Source organism: Gorilla gorilla, chromosome 2, assembly GCF_029281585.2.
Source record: "Gorilla gorilla gorilla isolate KB3781 chromosome 2, NHGRI_mGorGor1-v2.1_pri, whole genome shotgun sequence".
Classification (NCBI taxonomy): Eukaryota; Metazoa; Chordata; class Mammalia; order Primates; family Hominidae; genus Gorilla; species Gorilla gorilla.
This window is the reverse complement of record NC_086017.1, coordinates 30,118,366-30,141,230: the sequence shown is the minus strand read 5'-3', so window position 1 is coordinate 30,141,230 and position 22,865 is coordinate 30,118,366.

The window sequence follows — 22,865 nt, the reverse complement described above, 5'->3', positions numbered from 1 at the left end:
TCACAAAATGTTATAAAAATATTTTATTTTCTAGTTTCTACTGTTGATTGATTTATAGTTTTGATACACCAGGAATTTAAATTATAGGTTACAACTGTACAACTCTACAAGTATGTGGAAAAAAACTGGACAGACACACCAACTTTTTATCTCCTTTTATCTTCTTAGTCTTCATGATGAATTGATTCGATGTGTTTTCTGATTAATTCGTCTTGCAATTCAATAGCATGAAAATAAATAACCCAATTATAAAGTGATCGAAAGAACTGAATAGACATTTCTCCAAAGAAGACATACAAATTAATGGCCAACAGGTATATGAAAACATGCTCAACATCACTAATCATCAGGAAAATGCAAACCAAAACCACAATGAGATATCACCTCATGCCTGCTATGATGGCTATTACTAAAAAAATTAAAAAGATAAGAAGCGTTGGCAAGGACGTGAAGCAAAGGGAACCATTATATACTTTTGATGCCAATGTATGTTGATGACATCACTATGGAAAACAGTACAGAGTTTCCTCAGATATTAAAAATAGAACTATCATATGATCCAGCAAGCCCACTTCTGAGTGTATTTCCAAAAGAATTGAAATCAGAATCGTGAAGATATAGTGTACTTTCATGTCCATTGCAACAATATTCACAAAAGCCAAGGCATTGAAGCAAAACAAAAGTCCTTCAACAGATTAATGGATAAAAATGTAGTATATACATACAATGAAATATTATTCAGCCTTTAAAAAGGTGAAAATCCTGCCATTTGTAACAGTATAGGTGAACATGGAGGAGAAGCATTTTGCTAAGTGAAATAAACCAGTCACAAAGAACAAATACTATATAATATCATCTATATAATGATTGTAAAACAGTCAAACTCACAGAAGCAGAGAGTGAAATGATGGTTTCTAGGGGATGGGGGAGAGAGAAACAGGGAGATATTAGTCAAAGGGGTGAAGTTTTGATTATACAAGATTAATAATTCCCAGAGATCTGCCATACAGTAGTGCCTATAGTTTAAAAACATCGTATTATATACTTAAAAACTGGTTAAGAGGGTAGATTTTATGTTGTGTTATTCCAAGAAGGATGAGGAAGAAGAGGGGGAGGAGAGGAAGAAGAGGGGGAGGAGAGGAAGAAAGCAGCAGGTGAAAACTTTTGGAGGTGATGAAGAGGTCTATGGCATAGACTGCGGTGATAGTTTTAGGGGTATATATTTATCTCCAAACTCATCAAGTTATACAGATTAAAATATGTACAACTTTTTGTGAATCAATCATACCTCAATAAAGTAGCTTTTTTAAAAAAACTATTACCTTAAAGGAATTTATGTTGTGGTAAATTGCATCACCAGCCCCAGTTCTTCACCCCCTCACTATATCCATGCTGTGATTTTGACATGTGATTTTTGCATTTTGTCCCATTCAAAGTGTACAGTATTTCTCCACTCCTTGACTTTGGGTTTGGTCATATAATTTGCTTTGACCAATATTTCAAAAACAACTGTGAGCTATCTCTGAGCTTAGACCTTAAGAGTTGTTACATGTTTTCACTTCTTCTCATGTGTCTCTACCGCTGCAATAAGAACATGCTAGAAAGCTCATTCTCCAGGATAATGTGAAATTTATAAACATAACCAGCTACCCCAGCCAAGAACACCCAATTTCCAGGAGCTACCCACATTCCCATGAGCTAAATAAATGCTTATTATTGTATGCCACAAAGTTCTAAGGTGATTGACAATCTGCTACTTTGTAGCAATAAGTAACTGACATAGATATTTATGGATATAAAATGTGCTGTTAGCAATCATCAGTCATACTAGATGTATGTACTTTTACCATATTCCAAGTACGTACCAGTCAAAATCAAGACTACTTCTTCATTACTTCCTCCCCTTTTTAAATGTCTCCTTTAAGAAAGAAGCCTCAAAATCTAGATGCAACAGGTACTGCCAATTGCTTAATTCACATAAACAACCATTATAAATAATAACTAATCCTATTATGTATAGGCTTTAAGTTTCTTTACCAAAAGAAGATTTTAAAATTACATTTTAGGCCGGGCGCAGTAGCTTACACCTGTAATCCCAGCACTTTGGGAGGCAGAGGCAGGTGGATCACCTGAGGTTGGGAGTTCAAGACCAGCCTGACCAACACAGAGAAACCCCGTCTCTACTAAAAGTACAAAAATTAGCCGGGTGTGGTGGCATATGCCTGTAATCCCAGCTACTCGGGAGGCTGAGGCAGGAGAAGTGCTTGAACCCGGGAGGCAGAGGTTGCTGTGAGCTGAGATCATGCCATTGTACTCCAGCTTGGGCAACAAGAGCAAAACTCCATCTCAAAAAAAAAAAAAAAAATTACATTTTAGAACCATGGCTGCCTAAAAAGGTAGACCTGAAGGCTACCTTTGAAGGGGATGACAACTTATCTCAAACATATTCATTATATGACTAGGATTGCCACTTGTCAATTAATTTTTGATGATTCCTTTGGTTTTCTTGATATTTTTGTCACTAAAAGACTTTTTTTTTAATTCACTTGGGTCAATCCCCAATTTTAACCAATATAATAGCATGCTTAATTTTATTTTTGCATTCCACAGTCCTTGATAATAGCAAACTAATTTCTGTAGCTGCATTTGATGAAAATATGCTGATGGAACTCATATTTCATACCATTGACTATAATGAGCTATTTTATCAAACTGTCCTTATGACAGTATTGTAGAGAAAATGATAAATTTGCTAATTTATTCACTTGAGATTCCATTTAAAATTTTTAAAAGAAAGGAAAAGATCAATGAAGTCAGGTAAATTAGGCTTTCCTAAATGATATGTCTGAGTCTCTATGAAACAATAGCACTAATCATTCCTGCTCTTAATCAAATGCTAACATTAAAAAATTGTTGATTAACTATTACTTTTAATAATATTCTACAGAACAAATAGGAAGCTGTAAAATGTCCTATTGTGAACATATATGCACAATGTTTGCTCACAATCAGGGTAATTATTACCATGATTTCATAAAGAATTGGTTTCTTATCACTTTGTTGGGGTTTTTTATTTTTACTCAGCTTTAATTTAGAAATTATCAATCAGTAAATACATCAATTAATGAAAGTAACTCATTATTTTGTGGGGCCTTTCAAAAAACTTTGTAGTAACTAAAAACTGTAGCATAACATTTCTTTCTGAGACTCTGAGATGCCAAATACATAGATGGTGCTGATATTGGTGAAAATACAATCACATACACAATATGCTAAAACGTCTTTCATCAATTATGGTGCTCTATAGAATTTATGCTCACTGAACTCCAGAAACAATATTAACCTGGAGCTGGTCAGTCCTTCATGCTCTGGATAAACAATCTTCAAACATTACATGACCATGACATTCTGTTTTATAATCTTTTCTTGAAATAAAATGAATTTATTGATTTTTTTCATTTATAAGCCATTGGCAATGAAAATAATTGCTCTAATAAATTATTTAACATGATTTCTTCTTTAGGGATTCATTCTATCATGAATGTCTCTCACATCTGCTAAAAAGAAATCACATAGAGTAAGGTTATTTTACGTGACAACCACGTTCTTGTAAATGTTCACAGTAAAATGCATTGAAGCCACAACAGATAGTGTCTCTTTCCTTTCTCAATGTTCCTTTTATTTTTAACATTTTCTATGTACTACGTGAAAACTGCTACCTTTTCCTCAATTCAATTAATAAATACTCTCCAAAATTCAAATATAATAATGAGTTCTAAAAGCAGCTTATAAGATTAGGAGAACATTCTTAGTCGAATTTGATACAAGAAAAATGAAACTATAATATCTGAGAAACCCCAAATCTTCACTAAATAAATAGTAGGAACACAGTTTGACTTTGGAATTTTAGTGCTGAATTCCAATATCCTCTGGGGCTGTCAGATCTAAGGATAGAGGGCCTTTTAAAAATAAGCTATTTTCATGTAGATACATATTCTGCTATTTTACAATAACCAACTGTTCCTCAAAATAATAATTAAAGAGGAGAATTGATCTTACCTTGACTCATTTGGGTACAAACAAATAGTCTGCTGTTTATACAATCTGAAAAACAGCGCTACAGTCATCAAGATGGATGACTAAAGGTGCTCAACACTTGCCCCCCAACAAAGATCAAAAAACAAACATATGACAACACATCAAATGGAATATCAGGGGAGAACACAGAAATTCAGCAAAGAAGTGCCAAAGACCTTCTGCAGCACAGAGACTCAGAATGGCAGCATAAAGAAGGAAGCAAACCACATGGGCCAGGATCATCTTGGGGTCAAGAGAGGCTCCCCACCCTAAGAAAAGGGTAAACAGGAGATCCTTAGTAGTCTGCATTTCCACCACAGATGCCTGGTATCCTAGCTTCACAAGAGCCCCATAGCCCTTGCTAGTCCTAAGCCTGGTGTAAGGAGCTGCCTAGAGTCCATCTGACTGCATTATTCTGGAGAGGGAATTTACACTCCCCCTCCATACACACACTCAGTTATTCAGGCTGCCACAGAACATCACCACCTTGAGAGTGAAGCCACCATCAGAGTGCATCCTGCCCTGGGGCCCAATAGCCCCTGCATCTCCACATACCTGAGGCCTCACCAAAATCCTACCACATCCACCCTGAGGCTGAAGCAACAAGAAAACAGCTGAACCCAGCAGTGTGGTCATGATTACAGCACCCCAGCCTATACAATGCCCTATCGGGGTGCAAGCAGTCCAGCACAGTGGGAAGACAGGCCCCCAGGAAAGAGGGAGCTGATGTGTATGCTCCCCAGAACCTAAGACCCATCAGACTGGGTCCCACTGCCACCACTAGTAACCCTTCCTCCTCCATAGCAAAGTTGTCCTACACCCAGACACATGCATGCCCCCCATTGGCCTGAAGACTGACCCACCCAGTGCCAGCCACCTCCACCAGTGACCCAATTCCCTACAGAACAAAGTGCCACACACCCATGTGCACCCCCCAACAGAGCCAAGAACTGGCCTGCTTGTCATCCCAGCACCCAGAAAAGCTATTCCACAACTTCCAAAAATAACTGCAGCCTACGTCATGGAGGTACTTGTAGTCACCACCGACATTGATTACAGCAAAGAAACCAAACGGAAACTACACTGCTCTACCCTCCAAGAGTCAAAGCCAAAGCAGCATACCCAACTGAAACTACAGGACACATCTACAGCAAAAAGTCTTTCCCTATTCAAGCTACTTCATAAACTGGAGGAAGTGACAATTACATCAAATGTGCAGATATAAAGGGATAACACAAAAAGTATGAAAGGGCAAGGAAACATAACACATTTAAAACAACACAATGATTTTCCAGTAACATGCCTAAAAGGGAAATTTAAATAATGACTTAAGAAATCTCAGAGAGATACAAGATAACACATATACACAATTCAATAAGATCAGGAAAACAATTCCTCTGACTGAGAAATTCAATAGAGATAGATATTATTTTTAAAAAACTGAAGTCTTAAAATTGAATAATTCAACAAGTGAAATAAAAAATAGAATTGAGAGCTTCAGTGACACACTAGATCAAGCAGAAAAAAGAACTTCTGAACTTGAAGACAAGTCTTTTGAAATAAGCTAGTCAAGCAAAAAATAAATAAATAAATAAAGCCTATGGAACATATGGGACACCATTAAACAAACAAAAAAATGCATTATGGAAATTACAGAAGGAGAAGAAATGAGAAAAGGCATTTCTTAAAAAACCTATTTAATGAAATAATAGCTGAGAGTTTCCCAGGTCTAGAGAGAGATATGGACATCCAGATTCAGGAAGCTCAAAGATTCCCAAACAGACTCAACTCAAAAAGTCCTTCCTAAAGCATATTTTGGTCAAGTTGTCAAAAGTCAAAAACAAAAAGAGAATTCCAAAAACCAGTGAAAGTGTCAAGTCAGATATAAAGAAATCCTCATCAGGCAGACAGCAGATTTCTCAGCAGTAACCTTACAGACCAGGAGTGAATAGGATGATATATTCAAAGTGGTGAAAGAGAAAAAAAAAAAAAAAACTATAAACCAAGAATACTATACCCAACAAAGTCATTGTTCAAAAATGAAGGAGAAATAAAGTCTCCCAGACAGGCAAAAACTGAGGGAATTCACATATAAATGAGTTCTACAAGAAATGCTTAAGGGAGTCTCACATCTGGGAACAAAAGAACTATAACTACCATCATAAAAACACATGAAAGTATAAAATTCACTGATAGAGCAGATACACAAATGAGAAAGAGAAAACAATCAAATGTTATAACTTCAGAAAACTGTCCAACAACAAAGATAAACAATAAGAGATAAGGAAAGGAACAAAGAATATATAAAGTGACCAGAAAATAATTAACAAAATCATAAGAGTAAGTCCTAATCTATCCATAACAACTTTGAATGTAAGCAGTTTAAATTCCACAATTAAAATATACAGACTTGCTTAAAGAATTTTAAAAGCAAGACCCAAGTATATGCTGCCTTCAAAAACTCACTTCACCTATAAAGACACATAGACTGAAAGTGAAGGGATGAAAAAAGATATTCCACAAAAATGGAAACCAAAAGTGAGCAGGAGTAGCTATTGCTTGCATCACACAGCATAGACTTTAAAACAAAAAACGTTTAAAGCGACAAAAAAAGTTCATTACATAATGATAAAAAGGATCAAGTCAGCAAAAGGCTATGACAATTGTAAATATGTATTCACCCAACCCTGAAGAACTCAGATATATAAAGCAAATATTATTAGAGCTAAAGGAAAAAAATCCAACTATAGGCCCCAGTACAATCATAGTTGAGAACCCCTTTCTCAGCATTGGACAGATTATTTAGACAGAAAATAAACAAAGAAACATCACAGGTAAACTATACTATAGACCAAATGAACCTAAGAGACAGTTATAGGACATATTATCCAACAGCTGCAGAATATATATTCTTCTCATCAGCACATGGAACATTCTCCAGGATGGATCATACGTTAGGCAACAAAACAAGTCTCAACAAATTTTTAAAAATTGAAGTTATATCAAGTACCTTTTCAGACCACAGTGGAATAAAACTAGAAAATAATAACAACAGTAGCTTTGGAAACTGTACAAATACATAGAAATAAAACAACATGCTCCTGAATGACTAGTGAGTGAAAGAAGTAATTAAGAAGAAAATAAAAAATATATATTTGAATGTAAATGACTTAAATTCCATAATTAAAAGATATAGACTTGCTGGATGAAAACACAACATATTAAAACCTATGAAATAAAGCAAAGGAGTACTAAGAGGAAAGTTTACAGCAAAAATTCCTACACCAAAAAAATTTAAAAGATTTAAAATAAACAACCTAATGATATACCTAAAGGAACTAAAAAGGCAAGAACAAATCAAATCAAAATTAGTACAAGAAAATAATAAAGATCAGAGCAGAGCTAAACAAAATAAAGACTTAAAAAAGAAGACTGACAAAACAAAAACCTGGCTTTTTGAAAAGATAAACAAAATCAAAAGATCATTAGCTAAATATGAAAAAAAGAGAGAAAATCAAAATAAATAAAATCAGAAATTAAAAAGGAGATGTTACAACTTATACCACAGAAATGCAAGGATCATAGAGACTATTGTAAACACCTATGAGACAACAAATTGGAAAAGCTAGAAGAAATGGATAACTTCTGGACATATACAACCTGCCAGGATTGAATCATGAAGAAATAGAAAACCTGAACAGAACAATAGCAAACAACATAACTCAATCATTAATATAGTCTCTCAATAAAGAAAAGCCTAGGACCAGGTGGCTTCACTACCGAATTTTATCAAATACATAAAGAAAAATGAATACCAATTCTTCTCAAACTATTTGAAAAAAATGAAGGGAGGGAAGTCTTCCTAACTCATTCTACATGACAAGCATTATCCTGATACCAAAACCCGACAAGAACATAACAAAAAAAGAAAACTATATGCCAATATTCCTGATGAACACAAATGCAAAAATCCCCAACAAAATACTAGCAAAACAAATTCAATAGCACATCAGGAAGAGTATACACTATGAGCAAGTGGGATTTATTTCAGGGATGCAAAGATGGTTCAACATACACAAATCATAACATACACAATCAATAAACATGGTATATCACATCAACAGAATGAAAGACAAAACCATATGATCATCTCACTAGATGCAGACAAATCGTGTGATAAAATTCAACATCCCTTTATGACAAAAACTCTCAATAAATTAGGTATAGCAGAAACATCCTCCAGTATAATAAAGGCCATATACGACAAACCCATAGCTAACATTATACTGAATGGGGAAAAGTTGGAAGCCATTCTTCTAAGAGGTAGAACAGAAGGATACCCAGTTTCACCATTCTTATTCAACACAGTATTGGAAGTCCTAGCCAGAGCAATTAGCCAAGAGAAAAAATAATGTGGGCTGGGTGCAGTGGCTCACGTCTGTAATCCCAGCATTTTGGGAGGCTGAGGCAGGTGGATCACCTGAGGTCAAGAGTTCAAGACCAGCCTGGCCAATATAGTGAAACGCTGTCTGCACTAAAAATACAAAAAATTAGCTGGGCGTGGTGGCAGGCGCCTGTAATCCCAGCTACTAGGGAGACTGTGGCAGGAGAATGGCTTGAACCCAGGAGGCAAAGGTTGCAGTGAGTCGAGATTGCACCATTGCACTCCAGCCTGGGAAATAAGAGTGAAACTTCATCTCAAAAATAAATAAATAAATAAAGTGCATCCAAATTGAAAAATCATCAAATTGTCCCTCTTTGCAGATGATATAATCTTATATATATAGAAAAACTTAAAAACTCCAACAAAAAACCTCTTAGATTTGATAAATGAATTCAATAAAGTTGCACAACACAAAATTAACGTACAAAAATTTGTAGTATTTACGAACACCAATAACAAACTAGCTGAAAAAGAAATCAAGAAAGTAATTCATTTACAATAGCTACAAAAAAATAAAATACCTAAGAATATATTTAACCAAGAAGGTGAAAGATGTCTACTATGAAAACTACAAAACACTGATGAAAGAAATTGAAAAAGACACAAAGAGAAAGATGTTCATAAATTCGAAAAACTAATATTGTAAAAATGACAATACTGTCCCAAGCCATCTACAGATTCAATGCAATTCTTATGAAAATACCAATAACATTCTTCATAGAAATTTTTTAAAAATCCTAAAAAACGACACGTGGACCAATGGAACAAAATAGAAAACTCAGAAATAAATCCATGTATTTATGGTCAACTGATTTTAGACAACCACTCCAAGAACATATGTTGGAGAAAGAACAATCTCTTCAATAAGTGATTCTGAGAAATTTGATATCTATATGCAGAAGAACTAAACTAGACTCCTATCTCTCACCATACAATAAATCGACTCAAAATGGGTTAAAGAGTTAAATGTAAGACCCAAAACTACACAGTTAACAGAAAAAAAAGCACAGGGGAAATGCATCAGGAAATTTGTCTGGAAAAAGGTTTTATGGCTAAGACCTCAAAAAAACAGGCAACAAAAGCAAAAATAGACAAGTGAGATTATTTCAAACTAAAAAACTTTCTGCACAGCAAAGAAAAAAATTAACATAGTGAAGAGACAACCTCTAGAATGGGAGAAATTATTTGCAAATTATTCATCAGACAAGGGACTAATATTCAGAATATACAAGGAACTCAAACAATTAAACAGCAAAAAAAAAAAATCCAATTAGAAAATGGAAAAAGAATCTTCTATGTTCTCAAAAGAACATAGTATACTTTCAATGTTTCTCCTCTCCAAATCTCATGATGAAATGTAATCCTCAACGTTATAGTTGGGGCCTGGTGGGAGATTATTGGATCACAGAAGCTAATCCCTCATGAATGGCTTAGCACCATCCCCTTGGTAATAGCAGAGTTCTCCATCAGTTCACATGAGATCTGGTTGTTTAAAAGTCTAAGACTTCCCACTTCTCTCCCTCTTTGGCTCTCACTCTTGCCATGTGACATTGCTTGCTTTCCCTTCCTCCATGATTGGAAGCTTGCTGAGACTCTCACCAGAAGCAGATGCTGCAGTTGTACTTATACAGCCTGCAGAACCATGATCCAATTAAACCTCTTTCCTGGCTGGGTGTGGTGGCTCATGCCTGTAATCCCAACGTTTTGGAAGGCCAAGGCAGGAGGATTATTTGAGCCCAGGTGGTCCAGACAAGCCTGGGCAAGACAGACCCCATCTCTACAAAAAAAAAAAGAAAAGAAAAGAAAAGAAAACAAGAAATAAAATTAATTAATTTTAAAAATCCAATTTCTTTATAAATTACTTCATTTCAGGTATTCCTTTATACTAATAAAAAAAGGGCCTAATATAGAAAATTCATACTGAGGAGAGAGGCATTGCCATAAAGATGCCTAAAAGTGTGGAAGCAGCTGGGCACAGTGGCTCACTCCTGTAATCCCAGCACTTTGGGAGGCTGAGGCAGGTGGATCATGAGGTCAAGAGTTCAAGACCAGCCTGGTCAATATGGTGAAACTCCATCTCTACCAAAAATACAAAAATTAACCAGGCATGATGGCACGCACTTGTAGTCCCAGCTACTTGGGAGGCTGAGGCAGAAGACTCACTTGAATCCAGGAGGAGGAGGTTGCAGTTAGCCAAGATCACACCACTGCACTCCAACCTGGGTGACAGAGCATGATTCCATCTCAAAAAAATAAAAAATTAAATTAAAAAACATGTGGAAGCAGATTTGGAGCCAGGTAATAGGCAGGGATTAAAAGTGTTCAGAGGGCTCAGAAGAACACAGAAAGATGAGGGGAAGTTTGAAACTCCTTAGAAACTGATTAAATAGTTGTGATCAAAATGCTGATAGAGATATGAACAGTGAAGGTCAGGCTAGTAAGGTCTCAGATGGAAATAAGGAACTTATTGGAAACTGGAGTAAAGGTCACAATTGTTACTCCCTAACAGAGAACTTGGCTGCCTTGTTTCCATGTTCTAGGGCTTTGTGGAAGTTTGAACTTCAGAGCAATTACTTAAGGTAATGACTTAGAAGAAATCTCTAAGAAGCAAAATCTTCAAGAAGTGGCATAGCTGCTTCTAACAACCTATAATTTTAAGTGGGAGCAAATAAATGACTTACAGTTGGAACTTATAATTAAAAGGGAAGCAGAGCATAGCCTGGCCAGGTGGTAGAAAAGGAAAGCCCATTTTCAGTGAAAGAATTCAAGAGGACTGCAGAGCAACCATTTGCTAAACAGATTATCATGACTAAAAGGGAGGCAAGGGCTAATATCCAAGACAATGGGAAAAAGGCCTCAAAGGAATTTCAGAGAACTTCCAGGCCTCTCCTTCCACCATGGGCCCACAGGCCTAGGAAGAAATAATGGTTTCAGGGGCCAACCCCAAGGGCCTGCTGCCCTGCACAGCCTTGGGACATTGCTCTTCACATCCTAGCTCTTCTGGCTTCAGCCTCAGCTCAAGAGTCCAGGTAAAGTGCAGATTACAGCTCTAGAGTGAGCAAGCCATAAGTTTTGGCAGTTTTTATGTGGTGTTAAGTGTGGCAGATGCTCAGAATACAAATGGGAAGGAGGCCTGGTGGCTTCTACCTAAATTTCAGAGGATCTATCAGAAAACCTGGGTGCATAGGGAGAAGCCTGCTGTAGGGGTGGAGCCCCACAGAGAAACTCTACTAGCATAATGCTAAGGGAAGATGTGGGGCTGGAGCTCCTGTGCAGGATCCCCACCAAGGCACTGCCTAGTGGAGCTGTGGGAAGAGGGTCACCTCCCTCCAGACCCAGAATGTTAGAGCCACTAGCAGCTTGTATCCTCAGCCTGGAAAAGCTGCAGGCACTCAACCTGTGAGAGCAGCCATGGGGGATCCACTCTGCAAAACCACAGAGGCGGAGCTGCCCATGGCCTTGGGAGTCCACCTCTTACATCAGCATACCCACGATATGGGATATGGAGTCAGAGAAGATTATTTTGGAGGTTTAAGATTTAATGACTGCACTGCTGGGTTTCAGACTTGCTTGAGGCCTGTTGCCCCTTTCTATGGGCTGACTTCTCCCTTTTGGAATGGGAATGTTTATCCAATGCCAGTACCATCACTATAGCTCTCTCTGTCTCTTGCTCTCCCTCTTGCCATGTGACATCACCTGCTCTTCCTTTGCTTTCTGCCATGATTGGAAGCTTCCTGAGACCCTCACCAGAAGCAGATACTGGAGCCAAGCTTGTACAGCCTGCAGAACTGTGAGTCAGTTAAACCTCTTTTCTTTATAAATTATCCAGTCTCAGGTATTTCTTTATAGTAACACAAAAATAGCTTAGTACCGAAGACATACAAATGGCCAAGTATATTTTAAAAAAAAGTTCAATGTCATTATCAGGGAAATAGAAATCAAAACCACAATGATATGTCTTCTCACCCCAGTTGGAATGCTTATTATCAAAAAGAAAAAAGTAACAAATGATGGCAAAAAGGCAGAGAAAAGGGCACTCTTATACACTGTTGGTAGGACTATAAATTAGTACAGCCATTAAGGAAAACAGTATGGAGTTTCCTCAAAAAATTAAAAATAGAACTACCATGTGATCCAACAATTCCACTATGGGTATTTATGCAAAGGAAAGGAAATCAGTGCATCTAAGACATAGCTGCATTTTCATGTTTATTGCAGCATTATTCACAATAGCCAAGATATGGAATCAACCTATTATCAACGGATGAGTGGGATAAAGAAAATGTGTTACATATACACAATGAAATATTATTCAACCATAAAAAAGAATAAAATCCTATCATTTGCAGCAACATGAATGAGCCTGGAGGACATTGTGTTAAGTGAAGTATCAGGTACAGAAAAATAAATATCACATGTTCTCACTCATTGGTGGGAGCTAAAAGTTTGCACCCATAGAATTAGAGAGTAGAACTCTCTACTCTAGGGTAGGAGGGAGAGAAAAGACAGAGGTTGGTTAATGAATACAAAATCACAGCTGGACAGGAGGAATAGGTTCTAGTTTTCTGTAGCACTGTAGGATGGCTATAGTCAACAATAGTTTATTGTATATTTTTCTTTCTTTTTTTCTTTTTTTTTTTGAGACATAATCTTGCTCTGACACCCAGCATGGAGTGCAATGGTGCAATCTTGACTCACTGCAACCTCCGCCTCCCAGGCTCAAGCTATTCTCCTGTCTCAGCCTCCCTAATAGCTGGGATTACAGGCACACATCACCACGCCCAGCTAATTTTTGTATTTTTAGTAAAGATGGGGTTTCACCATGTTGCCCAGGCTGGTCTTGAACTCCTGACCTCAGGTGATCCACCCACCCTAGCCTCCCAAAATGCTGGGATTACAGGCATGAGCCACCGTGCCCAGCCTATGGTATATTTTCAAATACCTGGAGGAGAGGATTTTTTTTATCACTATGAAATTACAGTGGAAGAGAGATTTTGAATATTCCCAACACAAAGAAATGATGTTGGAGGTGACAGAGATGCTAATTACCCTGATTTAATTATTACACATTGTTTATATGCATCAATGTATCACTTTGTACCCCTAAATACATATAATTGTTACATGTCAATTAAAAATAAAATATAACTAAGGAGATAAAATATAAACATAAAGAGAAAAATATCAAGAGACAGCAGTATAAGTGTGAGAGACACTGAAAGAAAGAGCACCTTCCAGGGCAGCCCTTGCAACAGTGCCCCCACTCACTCCTGCTGTTCCTCTCCATTCCCTCTTGCACATGACTTGACTCCTCACTGTTCCTCTCCATTGCTCTTGGTAAAATACAAATTGTCCAACAGTGGCTGCTCATCTTTAACAATTCTTCCCTCCCTGAGAATCATTCTTAATCTACTCTTTCTGAAACTAGCTGAACTCCAGCTGGACACCCTTGCTAAAGCCCTTTACAACATTCCTCTCTTCTTCCTACCTTAGAAGACTCCTTCAGTCTTATATCTAGCATTTGCAAATAAAAACTTCTCCCCACTCCATTAAAAAAAAAAAAACAGTGCTACCATCATTAGTGAGTCTATGTTTCATCATAAAATACCTGACCAGCCGGGCACAGTGGCTCACACCTGTAATCCCAGCACTTTGGAAGGCTGAGGCGGGCAGATCACAAGGTCAGGAGATCAAGACCATCTTGGCTAACACAGTGAAACCCTGTCTCTACTAAAACTACAAAACAATTAGCCAGGCATTGTGGCGGGCCCCTGTAGTCCCAGCTACTTGGGAGGCTGAGGCAGGAGAATGGCATGAATCTGGAAGGCAGAGCTTGCAGCGAGCCGAGATGGCGCCACTGCACTCCAGCCTGGGCAACAGAGTGAGACTTTGTCAAAAAAAAAAAAAAACACCTGACCATTATCATAATAATACCTAAAATTATGAATTATTATGTGCCAGGCTCCCATAATATTCTTGTATTGTCTTATGTAGTCCTCACCACAACCTCGTAAGGTAAATACTATTATTTTTCCATTTTACAAATATGGAAAATGACAACCTGGACATTTATTACTTAAATTCACACAATCATTATAAGTTGATGGTATGGCTGGGCTAAAACCTATCCTAGTCTAATATTTCTTAATATTAAACATTTGCTTTAATTTCTGAAGTTTTCATTTGTACTTCTGTGCTATAATTCATGAAGGATGATAAATGAGGGATTATTTATTTTCATGACAGAAAGAAATATAGCACATAATTATCCTTCCACAATATCATCAATAAACTACTGAACTAGTGGTAAAGTTCCATGAAAAAAATTAGGATTGGTCAACCCAGTATTTTTAGAAAGTTGACAAGTTTCATAAAGTGATTTGTTTTGAAAGCTACCTTTTCCATGAGAAGATATTCTGACTCCCACATCCTGGACAAATGAAGAATTCTGTCAACTTAGTGATTGGGTCACAGTTTTATTTAAGGGTTCCTTTTTCAGTGAAATACATATCACATACACCTGCATGCAGGCAAAAAATAAATCCCACTTTAATTTTTAAAAATTTAAATGACACTTTAAAAAAGATGTAACATCCCTTAAATCAATGATTAGATAGATGAATAAATAGAAGACGGATGGATGGATAGATAAGTAGATAGATAGATAGATAGATAGATAGATAGATAGATAGATAGATAGATAGATAGATAGATACATAGATACATAGATAGATAAACATTTGTTTTTGACTCTGATGACTTTGTTTTAAAACTGAGCCCTAAGAAGAGCATGGCAAAAGCATGGTTATGTGAGATTGTCTGTTAACTTTTCTGGACCTCCCTGATCTTCAAACTCTGCCTCTTTCCCGTGTACTCCTCCACACTTCAGCTGTTTCACTAGACCTCACCTCCAATAACTGACAGAAACTGGTTCTGGTAAAACTCACCCAGCATATTCTGCTGTTCCAGATGTGCACGTTGACATTATGACAACTACAAAAAAAGACCCAAAGACCTGGTAAGATCCAGATGAAACATATTTGTCATAATTCAGTAGCAGTGTGGCTGCCCCCAAGAAAACAATGTATTATCTTTCCTTCCTGTACAGTGAGAATTATGTACTAAACCATGTTTCTCTTTTGCTTTGACCTCCAAGAAGGTCAGAAGCAAATTTACACCTTAATCATATGAAACTTTACAGTGCTTTTTTTCCCCCTCTTCTAGTATAATTTACTCCGTTTTGTTTTTTCCTGCTACTGATTTTATTTATATGTAACTAGTTAAGCATTTCTCTAGCTGGGTTTCCTTTAACACTACTTTTATATATATGAATAGATCCTTTATGAAAAAAAATCCCTTTAAAAGGTTTTAGGGAAATATTGCATAATAACTAAAGCCCCACATCATCCCCAAAAGTCACTTTTATTGAATTTTAAGGGAATCCCAAAAATTCCAGACAAATTTGAACATGGAACACTTTTGTCATGATATATATTAATATCTTAAAATATAGTTTGCAAAACACTGTGCTTTCTTGTTTTGTGTATTTTCTGATAGCCACTTTATATCCTTGAGGAAATCAGGAAAGGTATATTGGGGGAACCCACCCCCAATATTTCAACCTAGGTTCTTTCTATTTTCCATAAGTGTCAGCCGGCTGAGAAATAGAGACAGTACAAAGAGAGGAATTTTACAACTGGGCCACCGGGGGTGACATCACATGTCGGTAGGACGGTGACGCCCATCTGAGTCTCAGACCAGCAAGTTTTTATTAAGGGTTTCAAAAGGGGAGGGGGTGAAAGAACAGGGAGTAGGTACAAAGATCACATGCTTCAAAGGGCAAAAAGCAGAACTACTAATAAGGGTCTAACAAAGATCACATGCTTCTGAGGGAACAGGACAAAGGGCAAAAGCAGAATTACTGATAACGGTCCAACAAAGATCACAGGGCAAAGAGCAAAAGCAGAACCACTGATAAGTGTCGATGTTCAGTGGTGCATGTATTGTCTTGATAAACATCTTAAACAACAGAAAACAGGGTTCAAAAGCAGAGAACCGGTCTGACCACAGATTTACCAGGACGGAGTTTTTCCCCACCCTAGTAGGCCTGAGGGTATTGCAGGAGGCCAGGGTGTATCTCAGTCCTTATCTCAACCACATAAGACAGACATTCCCAAAGTGGCCATTTATAGACCTCCCCCCAGGAATGCATTCCTTTCCCAGGGTATTAATATTAATATTCCTCGCTAGGAAAAGAATTTAGCAATATCTCTCCTACTTGCACATCTGTTTATAGGCTCTCTGCAAGATGAAAAATATGGCTCTTTTTGCCTGACCCCGCAGGCAGTCAGATCATATGGTTGTCTTCCCTTGTTCCCTAAAAATCACTGTTATTCTGTTCTTTTTCAAGGTGCACTGATTTCATATTGTTCAAACACACGTTTTACAATCAATTTGTATGGTTAACACAATTATCATAGTGGTCCTGAGGTGACGTACATCCTCAGCTTATGAAAGATAACAGGATTAAGAGATTAAAGTAAAGACAGGCATAAGAAATTATAAAAGTATTATTTGGGAACTGAAAAATGTCCATGAAATATTCACAATTTATGTTCCTCTGCTGTGGCTCCTAGCTGGTCCCTCCATTCAGGGTCCCTGACTTCCCGCAACAAAGGTACACATGGACAGATGGATGATTGATTAAATAAGCATATTAGAATTGAATTTTTCAAAACTGCACAGTATATTATTTAATTTCCAAGTTGAATTCTAGAGCAGTTTCATATGCAGAAACCGCCATACCCAATATGAACAACCTATTTGAAGAAATAATTTTAATCGGCTTAAAATAAAGAGACACAAATTTAAAAGAATTTCTGAAGAAAAGTGAAAGATAAGAATCAAGTCAGGTTGGAAAGAGAGAGAAGGTTAAACCCAGAAAAATAAAAGCAATGAAAAAGAACGTGCTGCGATGGATCACAAAACTTTAGCTCAAGTTCTTACATCCAAGACAAGAAAAAAAGAAAAAGAAAACAAGTGGTTGTCAAATTAGTGCTCTCTAATAAAACAAAGCAGACCATAATATGAGATTATAAGAAAACTTTATCATGTAGAAACTTATGATATTTGAGTCAATAATAGGCCGAGTGTGGTGGCTCACACCTGTAATTCCAGCACTTTGGGAGGCTGAGGTGGGTGGATAGCTTGAACTCAGGAGCTCGAGACTAGCCTGGCCAACATGGTGAAACCCTGTCTCTACTAAAAATACAAAAATTAGCCAGTGTGGTGGTGCACACCTGTAAAAAAAGAGGACCAAAAGAAAGTCCTCTTTTTTTTTTTTTTTTTTTTTTTTTTTGCCAGGAACACTATGTTGAGGAGAGAGTTCTCAAAATTAAAAACAGAATAGGAAGTAATAAAAAATTCAGTGGAAGATAAAGCTGAAGAAATATCCCAGAATGTGGAACAAAATGATAAAGAGTTGAAAATAAAAAAGTGCAACAAAATTAGAGGACTAGTCTAGGGGTTCCCATACCTTAAAAACAAGATTTCCAGAAAGAAAAGAGAAAACAAAGCAGAGGTTGGTCTGGCAGTTTTTCAAGAACTATTTCAAGGAAATGTCTCAGAACTGAAAATTTCCAAATTAAAAGGCCCCACAAAATATCAAACATAACGGATTAAAACATCACCACCAACCCACATTATTGTAAAATTTTGAAAAATTTGGAGAAAAAAATTGGGAGGGGAAAAACATCTACAAGCTTGTAGAAAGACAAAAACAAGTTTCATATAAAATATCAACTATCGGCCAGGCACGGTGGCTCACAACTGTAATCCCAGCACTTTGGGAGGCTGAGGCAGTCGGATCACTTGAGGCCAGGACTTAGAGACTGGCCTGACCAATGTGGCGGAAACTCCTCTCTACTAAACATACAAAAATTAGCTGGGCATGGTGGTGGACGCCTGTAATCCCAGCTACTCAGGAGCCTGAGGCATGAGAACTGCCTGAGCCAGGGAGGTGGAGGTTGCTGAGATCACACCACTGCACTCCAGCCTGGGCGACAGAGCAAGACTGTCTCAAATAAAAAAATAAAAATAAAAATAAAAATAAACCTCAATAACAGACATCACTAAGCAACGTCATTTTCAATGTATTTCATTATAGGTTTTTAAGGACACATCAGGAGACTTTAAGTGTCATATAAATTATGTGTGTAATGCATTCATTAAATAAAGCTAGAGTGGGTTCTTCCAGTAGGATACTAAAGTCAGTGAGACAAACCCCACCCTTCATATATAGAATTTATAAAATAACAAACAAAGCTTGTTTCATGACTCACAGAACCCTTGTGAGGAGAGCAGAAATCACCTGGTGACCATCAAACACCATCTGGAGGCAAAACTTCTTATCTGAGGAATTTAGAAGGGAACAAAGACCACCTGGTCGCATCCGGTTCCAGGTCTCTTTCAACTTTTATAAGTAACTAAAATTTCTATACTTCTCTGGAACGTCATGCTGAAACTCATTTTACAATCCCAAGCTCCCGCCTTAAGGTCCATAAATACCCCTAAGGAAAATCCACCACGATGCTCAGTCCTCTCACTGAGGCGCTCCACTGTACCCTTTTGCAGCGTTCCTCCTTTCTAATAAACTTCCCTTTTTCAAACCTATACTGTTGTTGGCAAACTCTTTACAACCCGCGAGTTCACCACTTCCTGGTGCTCAGGCTCTCACACCTCCCCCGGCATCTTGGAAATACCAAGGCAAAAAAAAAAAAAAGAGGCTAGGGAGTAGATTTTGGAGGACATTGATGAGGAGATTGCTCTGAAGAGAGCCAGCCCACTTGGGATGACTTGATCTTGTCAATAAGACTCAGCAGAACAGGAGAAGACTCAGCAGAAAGTCACTGGGAATTTACCTCTGGAAGCCGAGACTTAAGAAGGAAGACGCACGTGACTAACAGGAATAGAGATTAAGCCACTAGAAAGAACAACACCTTTGAAAAAAAAAAAAAAAGAAAAAAAGAAAAAGTTGCAACTGCGTTTTAAATCAGGAAGTCTTTTAGGTTGGCGCACTGATGTGTCTCATCTTAAGAGTGCTTTGGAAAAGGGAGAAACAGGATACTTTAAAATCCAGAAGTTTCTTTTATTTCCTTTTTTTATAACAATTTTAAAAATATGACTATCTAAACATGGAAAAGAAACGCCTCCCAATATAACCTTCAAAAACTTTTCAAGCTTCAAAGACACTTGCTTTATACCCAACAGACTTGATCTTTACACTTTGAGAAGCGTTACTGTATTCAGTTGACTCCAGGGTGTGAAAAGCAATTCCTCACACTCTATCAGCTGTTGACAATAGGCACTTATGGGCCTGAGTGATCTAAAATAGATTAATGAGGCACTAAAGTACTTTAATGAATAATGGAGCATTTTAAAATTTATTTTGTTTTTTAATTCATTTAACTGCAATCAATTTAACAGTTGAAACACTCCCTCCTGAGTATATTAAAAGGCATATTATATTGAGGTTTTATTAATTTATTATGTTTCAATTCATTTATCATTTATTCATTTTATTAATTTATTCATTGAATTGAGCTTCACCATACAAATATTGTAGAAATCAATGATTTTATTGGGTTTTATGTTCAGCAAAACAAGTTTTCAGCACATTAACCAGGGAATTTGGAATCTGTGAGCAGAAACACCATTGGCATAATGCAAAAATATAGTTATCATTTCAAAGAGCATAGGATAACTAGAGTCCACTCAAGAATTTTGATTCTATCTCCCTTAAAAGGTAGACTTTTTAAAATAATCAGATAGTTTGCAGGCATTCTACATCCTTCTCCTTTTGTTGACTTACTCATCTATTTGTAACATTCCCTTCCCTCTCTCAGAAATACACTCTTTTTAAATGCACCCCCTACCCTCCTTTCACTGATAAAAGTAACAAAGATCTTAAAGAACTGAGTCACACCACTGTTCCTTATGTTCCCATCTATACTAATAAAGAGTGATGGTGGGATTTTGGGTATTTCTACCCATCATAAAGAAATTAGTAAATAATATTTGGCAGACTAGGTCGGGGAAGATGGTTTTCCCATGTGATAACAAAGTTCTGGCTGTCATGTATATGGAAGGTTGTTCTTACCTGTTAGAATGACCTAAGTCTTTTTGCAAAACATTTTTCTTTTTAGAGGGTTAGAATTTTATCTGTGAGATTTAACCAGAAACTATCTTGTCATTTGGGTCCACAGAACCAAGCCTGTTTGGAAAACAGTCCTTTAAGAAAAGCTTGTTTCCTTGCTCAACTCAACTGTCTTGACCGCCTTAAACCAAAAGCAAATTTGGAAGACCCCACCTGCCAAAGCAATCTAAAAGAAGTGACTGTACTAGCTTGCTTAGCAGTCCACAACTTCAGCAACTGGGCTGATGCATGTAAATCCTATTTGAGGGTTCGGTCCACCCCTGATAGTGGATCAACTCTGGGTCATTCTTGCAGCTGAATTCTTGCAGTTATGTTTCTAAACTTAACATATCAATTATTTAATTACTGTGCTGTGGTATTAATTCCCAGTGCCTACCTTTTCTCCTTGCCTTGCACAGTGCCTTACACATTTTTCAACAAATATTAGTCAAGTGTATGGATGAATAAAACAATTTCAAGTTCCTAGGTGCCCCATTCTTATCTAGGGTCCCTCAGAAACTGGATTATCTGCTCATCTCTGAGTTTCTAATACCTAGTACTTGTCTGAAGGCACCATCTGAATGGCTCCTATTACTTAAAGCTCAGATTATTTTCTATGCTGCCCTGTATTGATATTCTTCACCTTAGAATCTTACTCAGATTTTAGAGAATCCTTTTCATGTCTCTCAAGATCTCTCCTCCAAAATTTAATCTCACGACTTGAAATGCAGCTTTGGGTACATCTGTCATGAGACCAATTCCTAGAATGACTGACCCTGAGCCATAATGTTATGTTCAAACCTGTAGATCCTGCTTTCTCTACCAGGTCCCTTTACTGAGTCCCTGCTTGCCCTCTCCCCACATAACTATCATGATCTGATGTCTGATTCAAACAGGTTGTTCTTTACTCACTTTGAACAGAAGGACAAAAAGGAGATTGCAAACAGAAGGGTTTATACGACCACCTTTAGCAATACATTGGAGTGAATTCACTAACAAAAAACACTCAGGTTTAAGGGGAAAAGAAATCTTCTAGATCATGCCAATTTTCTACTATCTCATCTCCATATCAGGCTATTATCAGAAAAAAATACATTTATTCATTCAAATATATTTATAGAGTTTCTAGTATATGTAAGATTCCCTGGTAGATTTGGAAGGTGTTTTGCTGAACAGGACAGACGTGGATCCAGTCCTGACGGGGTTCACAGTTGGCCCATTTTTCATGGATTGTTCTCACTACGAATTCATAATTTCTAGGATAAATGAGTTTTTGGCTCTATCTTACCATCCTGTGTGTTTGCGGACAGTTTTCTCTCACATGCTGCTGCACTGTGGTTATTTTTTTTTTTTTTTTTTTTTTTTTTGAGACGGAGTTTCACTCTTTCGCCCAGTCTGGAGTGCAGTAGCCCGATCTTGGCTCACTGCAACCTCCGCCTTCTGGTTTCAAGCGATTCTCCTGCCTCAGCCTCCTGAGTAGCTGGGATTACAGGTGCCCGCCACTATGCCTGGCTAATTGTTGGGGTTTTTTGTTTTATTTTGTTTGAGACAGAGTCTTGCTCTGTCACCCAGGCTGCAGTGCAGTGGCGTGATCCTGGCTCACTGCAACCTCCGCCTCCTGGGTTGAAGCGATTCTCCTGCCTCAGCCTCCCAAGTAGCTGGGACTACAGGTGACTGCCACCATGCCCCTGGCTAATTTTTTGTATTTTTAATAGAGACAGGGTTTCACTGTGTTAGCCAGGATGGTCTCGATCTCCTGACCTCACGATATGCCCAACTTGCCCTCCCAAAGTGCTGGGATTAAAGGCGTGAGGCACTGTGCCTGGCCTAATTTTTTTATTTTTAGTAGAGACGGGGTTTCACCACGTTAGCCAGGCTAGTGTGGAACTCCTGACCCCACGATCCGCCCACCTCAGCCTCCCAAAGTGCTGGGATTACAGGTGTGAGCCACCATGCCCAGCCCACAGTGGCCTTTTAAAAACACCTTCACTCACAGCAAGTTCCTCCTTCTCCACCACACTCCTTACTCTTAAGCCATGGCATCATCTCCTATTTTACAGAAAAAAAAGAGGCATCATCACTCAGGAATTTATTCAAATATTATCTCACTTCCCAATTACAACATATGGGCAAATTTGCTTCTTTTGTCCT